Source organism: Cheilinus undulatus, linkage group 11 (genome assembly GCF_018320785.1).
Source record: "Cheilinus undulatus linkage group 11, ASM1832078v1, whole genome shotgun sequence".
NCBI classification, from domain to species: domain Eukaryota; kingdom Metazoa; phylum Chordata; class Actinopteri; order Labriformes; family Labridae; genus Cheilinus; species Cheilinus undulatus.
In genome coordinates this window covers 22,270,882-22,291,161 of record NC_054875.1, presented here as the reverse complement: position 1 = coordinate 22,291,161, position 20,280 = coordinate 22,270,882, and the positions used below count along the sequence as shown (strand labels likewise).

Sequence of the window (20,280 nt, the reverse complement as noted above, 5' to 3'; positions counted from 1 at the left end):
ACAATAAGCGAAAGAGTCCAGACAGATATTTTTAGGCTTAGGTTTTAAAGAGTTAAAGAATTTAATTAGTGTGTGGACTTTCATCTAACTAACAGTGCAAAATAAGAGAAAACACCCTTGTAAATCTTAGACCTGTGATTTCTTTATATCTTTGCTTTAAAAATCTGATGTCATAAATATTGATGCATACTGACATTCTTTTGATCAACCAATTGTTTGTTTGTAGTTCTTGTAGCTCTTATTAAGATAAAGCCCCAAAATTTTGTTTGCATTGTCTATTGCATTCCAACTGATCACAGTGATGTTCCAAATATTGTGTCCATAGTCATAATAATACTTACAATATCCTGATTAACCTACACTTTTAAGTGTCCTGGGACAGTTTTAGTGATCTGGAGGCCCCAGGCAAAGCCCAATATGGGGCCCTTTTCCATTTTGCCAAGGCAATCATAACGAGGAGGCAAAATATTCCAAAGCATCTCTTTTAACTACATGAACATGAAATACTCAAATTTCAATTATTATACTTTTGGTAGGGTAATTAAATCGAATAAATAACAGTATTTATTTATTTTGAATTGTATTAAATTGTATAAAAATAAATAGGCTGAATAAATTACCTTTAAATTATTAATAATGCTGCAACCTCCTTCCAAAAGGTCTTCAATGAATAAAAATATTCATTAATAAATACATTTTTGAATTACAAGGTTATTTTAATTGATATATTGACATATTTATACCCATTCTTTAAACACTAAAATCAGGGATGTCCCGATCCCGATCACATGTATCGGATCAGGGCTGATACTAAGCATTTTTAATTGATCAGCGATTGGCAATTTGATCCGATCAGCCCAGCTGATCATTTACGTCAGGTGCCGTAAATGGAGCACAATTTACGACCGGCCATTAAGGCACTAGTAAAAACAAAGCAGCGGTAGCATATTAGCTTTCATGTGTTAAAACTATCAGCGTTGTGGAAATACTTCAAACTTAAGAGCAAAAACGGTCCAACGCCCACCTGCAGCATTCGTAGCATGACTGTTTCATGAGGTGGTAGCAGCAGAGCTGTGTTTAATTCTACAAATTTGATCAGTCATCTTTGATCAAAACATGCAAACGAATATGGAGACTTTACAAGAGCAATAGGCAGCTTCACCGAAGCAACAACCTCTGCAAAAAAGACAACAGAAAAAGTGATCGAATTCATCACGTTGGACAACCAGCCCGTCTCCATGGTGGAGAATTTGGACCCACGCTATGCCCTGCCGTCTCCACATGACATTACTGACACTGCTTTACCAGAGCTTTACAACAAAGTACATGAAAGCATACGAGAGAAAGGCAACTTCACTGCCATTAGCTTCACTACAGACATTTGGAGCTCAGATGTTTGCCCCATGTCACTGCTGAGTCTGAGAAATAAAAGTGATGTAGCAGCTCTAGTCGCACTTTAGAAATTGCACTGAAATAACAAGAGTGCCTTGTATTTGGGTTTTATTCCAGTGTTAATCTTTTGGTTTACATCTCAGATTAAGCTGCTACATTTTAATAAGGATTGTTGTTTTGAATCTGTATGATTCATATGTTTTTGATCCTATTTAAGTTAAACTGTTTACACCACTTTAAAGTGGAGTTAATTCATTTTTGAGTTCAGTTTTTTGTTGTGACTAATAGAATCAAGTTAACTTCTAGGTGGAATAATAATATTTAAAATTCATTTATTGAATTCATATGTTATTGTGACTATTGACTCTGTTACACCACCTCTAAGTGAAACTGAGGTTATTTGAGTTCACTTTTTTGACTGCTCAGGTCATTCAGCTGACCACTTAAAGTGGATTTTTGTTGTCTGATTGAATACTAAACACTGCACTAAGTGAATATGTACATTTATTTTTTGACAGATAATTAAAGTGAAACAGAGCTATTACACCATTCTGAGCAGAAATGTGATTTTATGTTTTTTACAACAATATTGGCTGTACTGAGTTAAATGGAATAAGTTTAAGATACCCAGTAGTAACAATTAAAACTCTAATCTAGGTAATTATGAGTATCTGATCGGGACTCAGTATCAGCAGATATTCAATATTAAAAAATCAGATCAGGATCGGAGGCCAAAAATGCTGATCTGGACAACCCTAACTAAAATGCCCCAGTCAACATGAACGCATCATCATACAACAGTAAGTTAGCTTGTTAAGTATGCAAATAAATGTCTATCCTGCTGACTTCAACACGGACTTCAGCACTGGATTAGTTTTGTAACCAATGGGACCTACTTCATGTGAAGCACTTTGGTCAACTAAAGTTGTTTTAAATGTGCTATATAAATAAACTTGAATTGAATTGAATTGAACTGAATTACTAAAAGTTTGGGAGAACTCTTCCCAGCCCATCTTGGCAGATAAATAGGTTAGCCGTGTGAAATCTGAGGATAACTTTACCTGTGAGGCAGCTGCAGACATGACGGAGTCTGCTCTCCCCCTCCTCCAAGGCTGACAGTTGAAGGTACCATTAGAATTCATTTGATTTACCAAACCAGAGCACCATTGTTTTGATAAAAAGATGTTAAATCATGGGAAATTCATAACTGACTGGTGAGACTTTTTGTTGTTCGTCCTTGTTACAGTGACGTTCTTGTTTGAGTGCTGCATTTTCAAATGCTTTGATTGATCCGCGGGACAACGTGCTGTCAGCGACACTGCTGAATAATGTCAGCGCTACTGTTGTTGTCTTTGTCCACTGTTGTATTTTACTGGGTCCAAAACAGGACTCTCTGGGAATATTCAGGTTGTTGCTGTCGTTTGCTGTGGTTGCCAGGACAGTGTGACAGTAAGTTGTTCCTGGTTTTCCATCTGTGTATGAGCTTCATTCAACCTGTATCGGTTTGGTACATGTAGGTACCATACCGAGAGGCCCGTACCCAATGGTTACAGTACAAATACACATACGTTTACGCCCCTACTTTATCAAGATTTTTCAAGCTAGCCGTCAAGGAAAAATTTTGCCAGATGTCAGGGTGAGCTGATTTGCTGCAGGAAATATTATTAAAAACTCACCACAAATAAACAAGCAAAGGTGGTGATGTTTATATTCCTGTGACTGCTGCTCTGCCGGTTTTAATTTTGTGCCCTTAATAAAGCTATTTTGTTCTTTTGTACCTTTTCATTGTCATTGCAAGTCTAAGTACATGTAGCATTGATATAAAGGCAGAAAATGGCTTCCTTTAGACCAGTTAACATTTTGTAAATGATAAATCATTGACTTACATTTCTCATGTAAAACAATGCTGAAAAGCTGGCTCTGCACTCTGTGTATGCTTGAGCACATTTTCTGCACTTGAAGGCTCATTGGTGGCTTTTAAAGCTCTTTGACATTTTGCTCCTGTGATTTTTCCCAGTGACAGAGGGGAATGGAAATAATCTGTTCAAGTATCATTTGTTCTGACTTAGTCTGGACTGTTACAGTAAATTTAGACCTCATTTAGATCTTTGTGAGTAATAGTAGTGGCTGCGGTTGACATTAAGATGAGTGGAGGAGGCTCATCAGCCCTGCCAATTTGACTCGCTTCTCAAATGGCACAGATCCACTCGCCTAACCCCATGTCTGGATGCTGCTCTCTGAAAAACAGGCAAGGACCCAATTCATTTACCACACATCCAACAGCACATTGACTCTGCGCAAAATATGTTTCAGCAGCTTAACAGCGGCAGACTAATCAATTGATCCACATTTTGCCGTCCATTGATCTTGGCACACCCTGGGTCCAGATAATTACTCTGCATGTATGATAATGATATCATTAGCAGCCCATGGCGAATCTGTTAGGGTTAGTAGAGGAAATGCTAGTTAAAACCACCTGAACCATGCATAGAGACATTTACACTGCCAAATGTTGAGGATCCAAATCTGCTTTGCAAATGCCTCCCCCTCCTTCACCTCGCCACGGTAACAGCGGCGTGGTGGAGAGAGAGGCGGATGAGCCCTGCTGGTGCTGCTGACTGGCGTTTGTGTGCTGATGAATGTTGCAGACTGATGGTTCAATGTGCTTACCTAATGGGAGCTACTCCTCTGTCACACACAGTTTCTCCATCTCTCTCTCTCACAACTTGCTCACAGTAAGGCGGATAGTGTTCCACTTGGCTACACACTGCATCCTCCACACTCTCAAAGGTTAATGAAGCTGCCACACAACGCACGCTAATCAACAGGTAATTGCTTTAGTTTCGTTTCATAGTTGGCTAAGGTCAGCCATGATGACCAGTGAAGCCATTTTGGATGAGGGAATCCAAGTGCTGGTGTTAGCCAAATATGGTTGCCAAGCCGACTGGAGATCAAGATCGAACATTGTGTTCCAGTGCCTGAGAGGCCTTTTTTTCCCTGTGGAGACACAGGTGTAATTTTGGTCTGCAAACATGAAAGAAATCTGTGATGTGTCTTACATTTACCAATGAGCAGCTTAAAAATAGAATTAGCATGTAAATGTGAGCTTTAATGTTACAGTTCCTATTTCATGCTATCTGGCTTGTTCTACCAACAGTGATGGCTGAAGCCTTCTCCAGAGGGAGTGCAGTTTCTCACAAATAAGCAGGGATGAACATCTTACTTTGCTAGCTTGATGTTAACACATGATGCAAAACACTATTAACAGCCCATCAGATAGAGCACTGTGATTGCAGTAATTTTTACTATGTTTAGAAGAATATATCTTTTCTTAACTGAATGGATACTCAGTTTCTGATCATCTCTAAAGTCTGTAATGCTACATTTGTGTTGTTGGTCTACAGTTTGAGTGGTGGTCTACAGCAAGACAGTCTGGCTGCAGACCATTCATCTCTGATGGCCACTGTCACAGACGGTTCATCTGAGATGGCGTATATTTCAAAACAGAACTGCCATAATTTCCAGATAATTTCTAGAACTTGGGCGGTAAAGAACCAGTACATTTAGAGACCATTTGTCTCTGTCATTTGTCTTTGTTGTTTTTCTCATAAGTATTTGATTTGCTTGCTACTAAAAAAAATCTGTGCTGGGAGCGCAGATGGTCAAGTGGTTTAAGGCGCTACCCATGTACGCGGGCGGCCTGGGTTCGAATCCAGCCTGTGGCCCCTCACCGCATGTCTCTCCCTATTTTCTTCCCCATTTCTGAGTCTATCCACTGTCCTTCCTCCATCAAATAAAGGCACGGAAAGGCCCAAAAATAAATCTTAAAAAAAAAAAAAAAAAAATCTGTGCTGTGTGACTTGTAGCCAGTCAACCACAGCTCTTTGATGAAGAGGAAGACAAATATTCCTACTCACACTTACCCACAATTTAGAGTCACCTATTAACTTTACAGGTATGTGTTTTTAGACTGTGGGAGAAAAGTCTGGCAAGAACCCACACATGCACGAGGAGAACATATAAGTCAACATGGCAAAGCCCCTGTCCAACCAGGACTAGAACCAGGGACCTTGTTGATATGAGGTCACAGCACTAACCACTGTTGTACAGCCTTAGAACAATCCTGTGCAAGCTAAGGCGGCCTTACACCTAACGACTTTTCCTCCGATTTCAAAGTCGCAGAGAAAATTCCAAAGTCAGAGTAAAATTATGGGAGTCTTGCTAAAGTTGCAGCTCGCTCCTGTTGCCTCAGTTGTTAGGTGTGAAATGGTCGTAAGACTCAACTTTAGCACTTTTATGGCAGTCTTTCTTCAGTCTTAGAGTTACGACAATATCAAGCGTGTTCGATATTGTCGTAAGTCTTGAATCTGGACATATGTTTCTTAGTGACACGACCGTCGCCCACAACCAATGGGAGCCAGTGTTGTGTGTAAGCACATTAATTAACGTCATTCTTCAAAATATGAACTTGAGTGTTAATTATGCTGAAACCAATGAATGTCCGCTCAGAACTCAAGAGACTGAAAAACTTTTCTGCTCAGAGCTGCAGTCAGATCTCTGCACCTGTGTGTTTGTGTGCCTTGTCTGTCAATTCATTCCAGGCTGACATGACAGGTACAGCAAACCGCCACTGGGAATTTCAAAGTAAAAGCTCGATCAGTTTGTGTCTATGTTGAGATCACTCGCATTTTTATACGGTGCTCTTATTCTGAAGTGTTTCCGGAATAACATGCAAACCTGCCTCGGCGTTTAACTTTCCTTTCGTTTCAACTCAATGTAAATGATTGAATAACATTGGATTAAAAGAGATTTACTTGAATGCGATCTCCATCTCCCTCTACATCTTGTTCTCTGCTCAAAAATTATTGTTGTGAATTTCCAACTAGATGCATGATTGGAAATAATCTCAAAAGAAATTATAGTCTTGTAGTTAATGACCCACAGTCTTTGCAAATTGTCTTTAGATATGAGAGGATCTCACATGTCAGTCTTTTTAGAGTCTTTTAAGAGTTTTAGCAAAGTCCTCTGGTATAAGGTCGGCATTATTTGAAAGACAGTTATCTCATCTTTGTTGTATGAGAGTTTTGTTATACATAATATTGGATTGGATTTTTGACAATATCCAATGTGCCAATACTTCTAAATCCATTTTAGCCGATACCAATATCAATACTGGTGTGTAAGTGTTATTCAGACCTAAAACTTGAGTGCCTAAAATACACTTTAAAGGTGCAGCGTGTAAAACTAGGGAATATATACAAATTTAAATAGCCATTTTTATTTACATTACGTTTCATTTTGTAAAAGTTGTTCCACTAAATATTACACACTTCACCTTTTTAAAGCTTAATTGTGAACAAAGACACAAACTTGAGTCCTTAGAACTCACTATAAAGTTTAAAGAATGAGGAGCTGATGTACTATCTGCTGACACCAATATCATGTCAGTGATAGTGTGCATCACTATGAGAAGGCCAGCTGTCCCTAAGCTGAGTTATAAATGCTCTTCCAAGGTGAAAATAAATCTAAAAAACAAAAGTGCAAATGTTTATGACAAAATAATTGATTTTATTTTCTGTGCTACATCCTCACCTTGGCTGTTATCTAGTCTCAAAGTCACTACAAATTGAACAAATTAATCTGAAAGTTAATCTCTAATAGGTGAAGGTTTTACAGCTCGATGGAGCGTCATTGATAGGAAAAAATGTGTTGCATGTGTTGCAAGCCAGGAAGTATTTTAGGATGTATTCATCATGTTTCATGTCTCTTCAAAAGATGAATTGCACAGCAATAATGAGAAAACATACTTTGGAATGGATTTGTTATTATAGATTAAGCTGCTAATCATAAAGATGCAGCACAAGTGTCTTTTGTGTCTTTACAGTGTGTGGTTTTAAGTAGTCAGCTTCGTCCTGGTGTTTAAATTACAGCTCTTCTAAAAAGACTGTGATGGACACAGACACTGACAGACTGAAAGGTGGACTAAAACCATTAAAGCAGAGCTCTTGTCTTTGATGTCAGCCAGCTTCCAAAGGGCCTCGGTGGTCAGAGGAGATCAGGGTCCCAGCATGGGATTTTAGGATTGTCGAGTCAAAAAGGTCTCATTGGGGGAGTGAGTGAATTTTAGCATGTGTGTAATGTGTGTTTGTGTCTGTGAGGGTATGCATATGACTGAGAGCAGGGCAGCTAAAGAAGGAAGGGTCAGTTTGTCTTTGTCATCATCCCCATCAGCCCACAGTGCTCACATACAATAACAGTCAACTGGCAGAGCATGGAAGTGATCTTTCACATGAGCACACTCACTGGAATATTGGAATGGACGTTTCTAGGCCTGTTGAGCTTGTTTTAGTTGCTCTGTTGTGACTAGTGGGAGAGACTAGATGGGATAGACGGTTTGTGAAGGGGAATGATGGTGCATGCCTCGTGCAATTCAGAAGCAGCCTCTAGGCTGAAGTATGAACAGATATGTAAAAAAAAAAAAGACTGCGATGGGTTTAGTCACAGACAGATTTTAGGGTTTTTAAAAACTAAATTCACCACATAGTCTGTCACCCAGGAAATCCCAGAGTTACCAAAGGGATCAGAAAATCAATGTGAGCTTTTCATACATGGATATAATCCCCAGATTTACTTCCATTTAATCTGTGGTTATGGCACCGCTCTGATGGCTCTAATACCATCAAGCAGATGTCTGTGCTCAGCTGCACAGGTTGGGCTACACCTGGTGACACTGTTGAGCCCTGGCACTACTTTACCCCCCGTGCATTTCACCTCCTCTTTTGGTGGTGCCATTAATAGAAAACATGCACTGTAGTGTCAGCTTAAAGAAAATCATGTTGAATGTTTACATCAAACACCTGTGATCTACTTTGGTGGTTCTGATCAAGATGTGACTATAAATGTTATGTGCTTATCTGGATGGTATCTGTGCTGATTGTGACTCTTAACACTGCTCACTGTGCTTTAGAGCTGTGCTGAGATTGCAGGCATAGAAAGGTTTGGAATTCATTCATGGCACACCCAGTGAGATTTTTAGATTCAAATAGAAACAGACAATTTCACATCAAAACGCGTGCTGATTCTAGAGGCATGTTGCATCAGAAGGAGGGCATGAATAATAACATGAAGGGTAGGGTTTTTTTTACATCTTGTAAATATGTTGCCTTGTTTTGTGAGAGCGCTGCTGTCAATAAATAATTGGTTCCAGACACACCCTGCTTTGAGTAGAATAGCTCTGACAAAATCCTGCACGTTCCTTTGACAGTGCCCTACATTTTTATTAGCTGCTCTTCATTTGAATTTGCCTTTAAGGAAGCGGACCAAACAGTTAAAGATCAGTGGTGGGAATCACAGTGTAACTCATGATATGATCTGATGTGCGATACATAACCCATCAGAATGCAATGATACACTCAACTCATGATGTAAAATTAGATGTGCACTGTATTCGATTTTTATATGTTTTTATAGAATATATCAGACATTCTGATATTTACACCTTTTGTTAATAACAATATTAAAATTTTGTTCAGATCTAAAATTTCAGTCCTTAAAACATAGTTTAAAGTTTGAAAATGAACAAATAAAAATTTTACACATAAAACACACTTCAAAGTGAGAGGAATGAAGATGAATAAAGAAGAAGACTTCAGCTAATGCAGGTCCATCCTAAAACTCCACTAACTCATTTGTTCTAATAGCCAATATTTACAGTGGATAATATTTTATTGCCAAAATATCAGTTGTAAACATCAGCATGTAAACATTTCACATCTGCCCATACACCAATAATGCACTTTTTAAGCTCATATCTTCCCCTACCGAAATCAAGCAGATAGTGATAAGACATACCACAGTGTTGGATTTAAGATAGTGATGCTATGGTTTAACATCAGTACCGGCCAATATCAGCCCTTTTAATAGACTTCAGCCATCGGCAAATAGTATGGGCATGAACTGATGCCAGTATCAGATGTTTGTGTTTTATCAGTTCAATGCTGGTACTTAGGATGTCTTATAACAGATTTATTTTTGCCCAGAAGTTGTGACTCTTTGAACAAACTATTATCTGTTTTAATGGTCAGACATGCAAAAGAAAGTTGGCAGAGAAGAAATGGTGAAAATAACATCTGTATCAGTATCAGCCATCATCTAAAGGCACATTCACACCAGAGCTGTTTGGTTCGCTTTAAACAAACTCTGGTCCGTTTTCCCAGATCGTCCGATTTGTTTGGATTGGTGTGAAAGCTCACAAAAACTCTGGTGCAGACCAAACAAGCAGATTCTGGTCCACTTGAAATCAGGGGTTCTCGGTCCGCTTCCAAACGAACCCTGGTGTGGGTCATTTGAGGTGTAAAAGCAAAGCAGACCAATTTGTGAACCAAAGGCAGGAAGTGGCAAAAAGTGTAATGATATTCAGATTTATATATGATTTCATACATTCAAATGCACGTCGGTACCTTGCTTGACATCTGTATAGCCATAGCAACAGGTCGTGTCGGTGCCGATTTCTTCATCTCATGTAAAGAACGACAAGCTGGACAGCTCACCATCTCGCTGGCTGCTCATAATACCCCAATGCAAGAGCAGAAACCCCAAGACGATGTAAATACTGTGTTTTTTCATTGTTTATCTCGAAAAAAGACCAGCGGAAGGAGATGGATTTCCGGTTTTGTCTTCTTCTACACATTCTTTTCTTCTTGGTTGCCATTTGTTTGTGATGACAGCGCCCCTAACGGGCAGTAGGTTGTAGGTGTTCAGACAGTTTGGTCCGTTTGACAAAGAACAGTGTGAATGCGAACCAAACCAAAGGAAAGTGCAACAATGTTGCAATTTCCGTTCCAAAAGAGACCAAGTACCCTGGACTATTAAGTGTGAAAACAACCTTAGTTGTTGTCTGATGAGAACAATCCAACCTGTAAATTTGCCAAAATGTTGCTTGACCTGCCCCTTTCTGGGAGAAAACTTTCCATTAAAATGAATAGCTTTAAATGAGAATGATGGGGTAAAAGATTAAATGAAGACTGTATTGCAGTGTTCTATCAAAGTTGTCAGTGCTATTTTTTTACACATTGCTTCCATTATTCATAAAGTTATAGTCTTTTCCTAGAAAATGGAGGATAGGTTTATGGCCACGACTGCCATAGATTTGTCATTCATTTGTTGTTCTGTTGTTTCTCTTATCCCTCTCCTCTTCCTGCTTTTCTCCCAGCCTTACCCCTCCTACTTGACCTTTCCAGTTCCAGTGCAGCTACAGAAGAGGGCTGTCAACATGAGTCTGGTGTGCTCAGCAGTCCTGCCTGTTAAAGGCAAGGTTTTTGTTGCCACTCTGACAGCACTGCTATTGCTGTGCTTATGGTAATTAACGCCAGTCTATTATAATAGGCCACAACAGGGAGTATGGTCTCGGCCTGCCCTATTTATAAAGTGTCTTGAGTTAACTTTGGTTGCAAGTTGGTGCTATACAAAGATTGATTGATTGAAACAGTTACGTGATTATCAGTAATCCAGATCAAGTGGCCAGTGAGTTCAATATACAGATGATGATTTTTGGATGCTATCTTGTAATTGGAGAGGTCATATCCTGACATCAGTTAAGTCATGTGTGCATTTCAACCATATTACATGAGTTGGATATCAGTTTTTAAGACGGTAATACATTAGTGAATGAAGAATCTGTTAACAGGCAGGGGGGTTACAGTTCCTGCTGTCATAGAGTGATCGCTTGTGTTCCTGTAATCAGTAGGAACACAACACCAGTCCCGCATTTTATTACTCTGTTCCTTTTCAGCCCAAAGCTCTTCTTTTTCACTCTTTTGTCATTTAGATATGAAAAACACATCATAAATGATGCTTTTTACATTTTTTCACAACAAAACACAATGCAATAGTGTTAGAAAATGTTGCTGCGACTGTTTTCTAATCTACCTTCAAACTCTAAACTATTTTTTGTGAATTCATCAGTCCCATTTGAGGCAAATGACTGAGTAACGTGAATTAAAGAAATAAGTGATTATAATCAACTGCAGTTAAATGATCTGTTGAATATAATGACATAATGGAGGAAGAATGGCCATCTTAATTAGTGAGTTGTTGTGAAAAAAAAGTGACGATAAAATGAAGATGTGCACCCAGAAATTAATTTGGATAGTGACACCGACGCGTTCATGACTACGAGCACACATGCAGTGTTGTCAGAAATGCACACTTCCTCAGTCAGTGCAGGATTATAATACACTGCATTGAATCGTAGCAGATTGAAAGCGCCTGTGTGTGTGTCTTTTCATGTGTGTTGCGTTTCCTGAGTGTTAAAGAGAGTAAATGCAGGGAATCTCTGTGTGCGGATGCTGAATGTGAAATGTCAATGTTATTGAACAGGTGCTGCGAGGCAGAGCTGTGATGTTTTTATTTCCAAGCTCTTGTCAAGCAAGGCAGAGAAGAGAGGGCTCATGGGATAATGGAGGAGGTTCAGGGGTGGGGGGACTGTGTGTGTGTGTGTGTGTGTTTTTTTTTTACAGTGTGTGCAGCAGGTATGAGTGCCTCGATCTGCGTGCATCCAGAGAGCTTTATTGAGAGCAGGGAAATGAATACGGGCTTAGAATAAATGCTCACAATCTCCTCATAGAAAATGTTAACTGCACTGTGAATGGTGTTATTTCTCTCTGTCCGTGTGCACCTGAATGTTTTCCAGTGTCTATGTTCACCATGTGTTCAACATGATGCTAAATATTGCAGCCGCCTTCACCCATGCGTACACCTCTACTGTCAAGCTGTTATCACCTCGTTTGTGCCATTTACACATCATTCATGTTTTCTCCCCTGTCCTCTGTGTGTGTCTGTTTTTTTCCCTTTTCAGTTTTTTCTCTTGCAGACTGTCGTTGTGTCAATACTTGTTGAGAGGCAATGTGGCAGTGAGCTAGGAGGTGAATGCAGTCAAGGTTAGTCAACAATATTTCGTGACACTGGAGTGCTGACGAACAGTGTTTTTTTTTGTATCCCTGCACTAACCCCCTCTCCTTCCCCCCAAAATGTTTCTATTCCTGCCCCACCCAGAGGACCGTGACATGCTCTCTACCTGCCCTTGGTGCTTCCTCAGCCATATTCCTCTCTCCATCATCATCACCCCTCCATTCTGCTTCATCTTCTCCGCTGTCTTCCTCCCTCTTGAAAGCTCCTTCCCTGCCTCTTACTGTCCCTGTGGAGAAAAACGCTCAAACCAGTTGCCACTCATTCATTCCTAAACTGTTAACTCATGCTAACCCACTCCTGAGCTTGGCTTTTGAGTGCATTATTTGTCTCTATTTCCCTTAGAAGTCCACAATTTGAGTCATTTAGCAAGAAGACCCTAAAATGACTGTCCATTTTTCTGTTGAAGATCTGCTTTTTAAAATTGCTTCATTCTAATGCTAAAAAATGGAACCACATGCAGTAAACTCTTAAATGATGCCTCAAAATTACACTTGAGTGTCAATCATGTACAAGGTTTTGTAGGAGGATGAATAAACCACTGAAGTCTCCCTCTCTCTGAAACAAGAATGTTGTATAAAGCAGTAAAAACATTTAATTTAGCAAATGCATCAGTGATCCTCCAACATTCCTTATAGGATATTTGTTGGAATAGACTGCCAGCCTTAAGCTGCTTTTAGCTTGTTTGAAGACAGAAAGCTTGTTTTCAGGATTTCTTTTATGCTCATCTTTAACAAAGTTGTTACCAGAGTTCACTTTTCATCAGAGTTCTCCTTCCCAAAAATAAATTTCACACATTTAATGCAGTGAAAACATGAAGTAATGCAGTTTAGTGGTGAAAATTGGGCCAACCTTCTTCAGCTTGCTTAAATCAGTTAAATGATAGAAAACAACACTGATAAACATCTGATTCATAAGTAAGAAAAATAATAAGATAAGAAAAATATAATATGTAAACAATCCATGTTTTCTCATTCATGTGTACCTTTTATCCTGTGGATAAATGCCTGGGTATAACAGGAACGCTTTCATACCATTTTGATGCAATTACTTGAATTTCAATCTAGCTATCTGCTACCCTTATTGGTACAAATTTAGTAGTGAAAATGTCTTATTTGTTATGGATTGAGAGGAATAAGGACGCAAACGCAGATATTGAGTACAATACCAGTTAGGTTCAGAAACTGTTATAGCTAATGTGCATGCACTCTTAAATATGCTAGAATCTAGTGTAGAAGCATTTTAATACCAGTTTTTTTTTTGTCAAAAAGTTTTTTGCATCCTATACACCCAACATAGGGCTGTCAAGATTAATTGGGTTAATCACCATTAATCAAGGAGCACAATTAGTGTGCAAATTTAAAAAAAAAAATCATTATTTATTGCCCCTTTCAGCACACATTGGTTAAGCCACTGCAGCGTCTCCCTGCATCCACAGTGGTGTAAAATAAGTCAGCCGCTGCTCATTAATGTCTCATTTTACTTTAAAACTTTACAGACAGCTCAGTGGACAAGTCAAAAGTCTTCTGAGCCTCATGTTATCAAACATTTAACTTTTTACTGTTGTCTTATTTCCTTCAAGATCCATAACAAGATCCTTGTTCTGTGGTTAAGTTTGTGTCATAATTTTCAGTCTGCTTACAAAGGCAGGTCTGTATCCAAACAGGAAGTCAATTAACCTTTGTTCAACACAGTAGGAAAATCCAAAACGACAAAATCAGTTCTAAATGTAAAATAGTGAAATTTTAAAATGTGATAAAAATGGTGCCATTAATCACGATTAACTACAGGAATTCTTAGATTAATCATGATTAAACTCTTTCGACAGCCCTAATACTAAATATTACACTAGGGAAATGCTGCGCCACTTGACTTGCTCCATCGCAGACGTGGAAAGAGTACAAGACTATTGTACTCAAGTGAAGGTACAGTAGCTATGGTTAAGACTTGTTTAGGTATAAGTAAAATTACTGGCAAATAAACCTACTCCGTCTAAGTATTTCATTTAAAGTTTTCTTTAAACACTGATTACTGAGGAGTTGTACAGTAAAGTACGGACAGCCTGTACAGTACTCTAGGACAGTGGTTCTCAACTGGTGAGTCAGGACCCAAAAGTGGGTCACAAAACCCTTTTCAGTGGGTCGCGGATGTGTGCCAGGGAGAAAATTACACCAAATTGTCTATGAGACTAGGCCTGGGCGATATGGCCTAAAAATCGTATCACTGTATTTTTCCTGCCTTTGACTGTAACGGTATTATATCACGGTATTACAAAATTAAAAAAGAGATAATGCTTTTTAATCCAAATTCAAGTATTATTAACCCCCTTCTCCCCTTACAACAAGCCTTTGATGGCATACTCAATTTATGTCTAAATATAGGAGCACAGAAAAAATGTTTTTTTTTTTTTTTTTTTTTTAAGTATCTCTAGGTTTGCTTCTAACTGCACTCTAAGTTTCGCATTTCATTTCTAACCTGATGAGGTGTGTTAAGCTGCTAATGACTTGAACACGTTTCCTAGTGAAAGCATTCATGATAAAAGCGTTTCAGGAAAATAACAGCTTCGGACATTTATTTTGAAGAGCTTGACGGAAGTACAGGTACAGCTCAAAAAATTAGAATATCATGAAAAAGTTCAATATTTTTTGTCACTCTTTTCAGAAAGTGAAACCCGTATATTTTAAAGACTCATTACACATAGAGTGAAATATTTCAAGCCTTTTTTTCTTGAAATGTTGATGATTATGGCTTACAGATAAGAAAACCCAAAATTCAGTGTCTCAAAAAACTATCACATCACAAAAGATCATTAAAAAAATTTATGTTTTAAACAGAAATGTCAGGCTTCTGAAAAGTATGTTCATTTCTATGCCTTCAATACTTGGTTGGGCCTCCTTTTGCATGAATTACTGATCAATGCGGTGTGGCATGGAGCCGATCAGCCTGTGGCACTGCTCAGGTGTATTGGAAGCCCAGGTTGCTTTGATAGCAGCCTTCAGGTCATCTGCATTGTTGGGTCTGGTGTCTCTCATCTTCCTCTTGACAATACCCCATAGAGAATCTATGGGGTTCAGGTCAGGCCAGTTTGCTGGCCAATCAAGCACAGTAAAACCATGGTCATTGAACCAGCTTTTGGCAGTGTGGGCAGTGTGGGCAGGTGCCAAGTCCTGCTGGAAAATGAAATCAGCATCTCCATAAAGCTTGTCAGCAAAAGGAATCATGAAGTGCTCTAAAATGTCCTGGTAGATGGCTGCGTTGACTGTGGATTTCAGAAAATACAGTGGACCAACACCAACAGATGCTATGGCAGCCCAAATCATCACTGACTGTGGAAACTTCACACTGGACTTCAAGCAATGCGGATTCTGTGCCTCTCCACTCTTCCTCCAGACTCTGGGGCCTTGAAGAGTGGAAGATGCTGGTTTCATTTTCCAGCAGGACTTGGCACCTGCCCACACTGCCAAAGGTACCAAATGCTGGTTCAATGACCATGGTGTTACTGTGCTTGATTGGCCAGCAAACTGGCCTGACCTGAACCCCAGAGACATGAACATACTTTTCAGAAGCCTGACATTTCTGTTTAAAACATCAATTTTTTTATTGATCTTATGTAATATTTTAGTTTTTTGAGACACTGAATTTTGGGTTTTCTTATCTGTAGGCCATAATCATCAACATTTCAAGAAAAAAAAGCTTGAAATATTTCACTCTGTGTGTAATGAGTCTATAAAATATACGGGTTTCACTTTCTGAAAAGAGTGACAAAAAATATTGAACTTTTTCATGATAATGTAATTTTCTGAGAAATACCTGTATTGTGTTTAGCATTGAGTTAGCTTAGCTTTGGCTGCCGTACCGGAGAATACAGCTAGTTTACAGCAGCTTTTCTGACCTCATTTAACATTGCAGCCTGGATCTTTGACTCACTGTGGACTTAGAAAAGAAAGTCAGAAGTTAAAATAGATTTTTAAATGGTTGTTTATGCCGTTGTAAAAGGAAGAGCTGCAGCACTGGGCTCTGAGACCAGCCAAAGCAGCATTTAGCTTGTGTTAAAGCCGCAGGCAGGCTGACAGAGACAGCAAACTGACTTTGTTGCAGTACAGCCGTCAGACTGAGAGGAAAAAACACGTGTTTTTGCCACCTAACTGTGCCTAGTTACAGTGGCAAGAGTCCTTGACATTCGGTTAGTTACCTGGCTACACGTAATGCTAGAGCTAAATGTGCTATTGAGTAGACTCAGCCTGAGCTGTGTGTCACAACTCAGTCTCTCCGCCAGCTGTGGGAGAGTATATGCCTTGCGCGTGCATCACAGCACAATGCATTTGAACCGGTGATGACGATGTTGCAGAAATCCATTCCGTGGCAAAAATTTTACTGGTGACGGTATTAATACTGGTTTACTGCCTACCTCAATATGAGACTCTATAAAACATACGTATTTTTTCCTGTTTCATTTTTTAATTACACCTTTTGTACTGTCTTAGGCCCAAGCTTTACTATTTTTTATGAAATACACCTGATTGACCAAAAACTCTCCAAAATGTGGGTCGTAGTTCTCCTTGAGGAGATGATGATGGGTCCCATGACTCAACTGTTCTAAGACGTGCTTGCTTCCCATATCCACCCCTTACTGTGCTCTTAATTTGTGGACTTTTTTTTCACAGATTATTTTCCCATGCCCCTGGTAAGATACAAGGACATCCAGAGCACAATTGTGGTTGTGTCAGTCATCCTTTCTGCTCCATGGTGCCCTCAAGCGGGATTACTTGCCATTACAGGCCTTATTTCAATCTCAATTTTTGGCCCAAACATGCCGAAAAGTACTGCATAGTACTGTTCATTTATATCTTTTTATTTTTCTCTTTTTATTTATTACACTCAGTTTGTCTCTTGGTGTGTTATTTTTTAATTAAAAGGTTGGCATAGAAAATCAAGTCATAGATTTCAATTTGCATTGATAAGTAACATCTAAAAAGATATATTTTACAATTTAATTGTGACAAATAATTTTAGTTCATTTTTTGTCCATTTCACTCCCTTTTTCCTCCAACTTTCTACAATCCCCCCACCAACACCCCCCGGGGAGTTAGGACCCCCACTTTGAAATCACTGACCTACAGTATACACATGCATCTCCTTTTACATTACAGGTCACAATGCTGTCATTAGTAACTTCACACCTTAAGGCAGTTAACCTGTCATTGAGGTGTCACTTTTGATGATGTGTCACACTTTAACATCCAATGAAAGTGTGAAAATGTCATTATCATCTTGTCATTTCTATCCTCCTCTACATCACTTTTTAAAAAAGTGCAAGAGTGAGCACAGTGCCTATCTGCCTGTCCACAACAGTGACAGAGAAGCCAGTCAGGATATGGAGGGCGCTGCAGTTCAAAGCCAACTTGCAGGTTACTTAATGAGTTTGGTAATTGGCTTGCTGTGGCCTCCGCGCATCCCTGCCCTCCTGCTGCTGATGTGTGCAGGAACACAGAGAGCTACGGCCTGCACTCTTTCTCCCTTCCTTCCCTCTGCCTATCAATCTCTTCCTCTAGCTTTTCATCCATGCTTCTACAAAGTTCTGACTAAAAGAGCTAGATTTACAGTGATCCGCCTTTATGATCGAAGATGCTTAGCATGCTGCATGTTGGTTTTCTATGCTCTTAAATATATCAGATATCCTCAGTATTTCTCTATCTCTCATTCCCCTGTCTGTCCTTCTATCTTTTAAACTCATACTCTTCCCTCTCTCTCTCACACACCCCCACACCACCCTCCACACACACACACACACACACACACACACACACTTCTATTACATGTTCAATCCTTCATGCATTATGCAGAGTATGTGCATCCAAACAAGCAATTTGCAGAGTTTCCAGCTCACCACTTCTGCACAGTAATTCTCTCTCTGTGTCCACAACAGCATAATGAGAAACACACTGCCATGCTCAGTTGATTCATAAGTCCAAACAATAAAGACAAAGAGTAGCAGGCGTGCTATCTAATCATAAATGACACCTAACGTATTACTCTCAGATTTCGGCACATTTTCTCTTCAATGATGACATCAAAGGGACAGCTAGTCTTCATTTCTCGCTGCTCTTGTGGTAGAAACAGAGCAGCACATGTGGTTTGAGTTGCTCACACAGTACTCATACATATATTAAGTTATGTCTGTAAAAGTGTTGACCTTCAATGTTTAGGTGAAATTAATACAGTGGTATCTGTTTTTAGTGTGCATGTTTGTTTACAAAAAGCTCACAGACTTGATCCTTTTTGGGATTTGCTCCAGTGAGGCTTAGTTAATATATATTCGAGCTAATGAGCAACCTTCCCACCTTCCTACCTATGCTCATTAATTTCCATTTTGTACCTTTAAAAAAAAAAAGACATAAATAAAGCTTGCATGCATTAGCTCAATGTAGCCGTCTCTGGTTGCAAGACTGCTGCCAAGCTTTTTATCTACTCCCACAGCGGACCGGTGGATTGTGAGCGCTGCAGGGGTCGGGAAAGGCCAAAGCATGGCTAAGTGGCTCCTCTTGACCTCGGTACTGATCTCCAAACTGTCTCCTCCGACTGCACACAGCCGTTTTCTTACCCATTCGTTCCTAGAAAACAGTCTAATCTCCTAACACAGCCTTCGACACCCTGTTATATGTGTGCGCCTTCTCTTTGAATACCACATCCTTCTCTCACTGCTAACACACTGACCGAACATTCACTTCTGAGATTTCTCCTCTCTTGCCATTATGCGTGCCAAATTGGAGGGAAAAATGGGCATGTGTGGAGAGTGAATTGGAAGAATTCAAAAGAATGACTTGAAAATCTTGTTCCTCTGACCTATAATGGATGTGCTTATTCTAGTTATCACTTTCTATCTGTAAACTAGATTGCTAAATCATTAGCTAACACACTGAAAGCAGCAGTGTGTGACCGAAGGAGGATAATTGATTTCTGAATAAGCATCAAAAGGAAAAAAGGCGCAGCTTTGTGGGCCATTGCGCCATATTGAGCGCTTTAATACCCATGCAATGAATTATAGTGTAGGGAGCTTTTTTCTGTTTTGTTTCACACACCATGAGTGTCTGTTCCTCCTCCTCTTTCAGCACAGCAACAGCATTAAAGCTGCACCTCCCCTCTCTGTCCATAGGGTGGCAGCGTGTGGAGGTGAGACAGCCATGTGCTCTGTGTGAAATGGAGCAGTCACTGGCTATTTGAGCAGATTAGCTGTGAGACAGTAACCACACAGGAATCACACGCCCCAACCGCCACTCTCTCTCTCTCTTTTTTTCTCTCTCTGTTTTTTCTTTTGCGACCCTGTTTTTACTCTGCAGACATTTAAACCCAGTCCTCACCCTGCTGGATTCTCCTAACTGAGCCGAGCATTAAACACATGTTTGTTTATCCTGCTCCCTCTTTGTTCACAAAAAGGATTTGCCTGAAATGTAAACTTCCTCTTTTTATGCACTCTGTCTCTCCGGGGTCCTCTGTGGAAGTACAGTCTCATTCCTCAGAGTCTGTCCTCGAAGCAGCCGCGGCACACTGAACCGCTCTTTTTATTCAGATGAATGAGGCCCTGTTTGGCCTCGCAGAATTAGACGGACACAGACAGTTCCATGTGAGAGCTTGAAGAATGTGGAAAATCAGTGGGCTAAGTGAAAAAGCATCAAAGGTATTACACATATGCGTTTGTTTGTGTTTGTTCTCACTTCCTATATTTGTAAGTTCATGCAGCGTGTGTTGATAATTTTCCAGCTCAGACACATTTCACACTCTTATTCTTTTTACCTTCTTCTTTTTATCAAGCTGTGATCTGATGCAAACTGTCGACCTCTTTGTGGGAACACAGACGTAGTGTGAGCTTCTGTTTGTTTCCTGCTCTTGTATATCAATAAGCAAATCAGGTTTTGCTGTATTTTC

At 39.6% G+C, this 20,280-nt stretch overlaps 1 protein-coding gene across 2 annotated transcripts in view; it reads left to right on the top strand.

Annotated features, from left to right (window-relative positions):
- The window catches only part of rerea (arginine-glutamic acid dipeptide (RE) repeats a), a 183,561-nt gene that overhangs the window by 33,102 nt on the left and 130,179 nt on the right, over positions 1-20,280 (top strand). The window contains exon 2 of one of the 2 annotated variants that reach the window (XM_041798391.1): positions 12,248-12,329. The exons of the other annotated variant lie outside the window; for it this stretch is intronic. The gene's annotated coding sequence lies outside the window, so the exon portion shown is untranslated. The remainder of the gene's footprint in view (positions 1-12,247; positions 12,330-20,280) is intronic. 2 annotated transcript variants of the gene reach the window in all.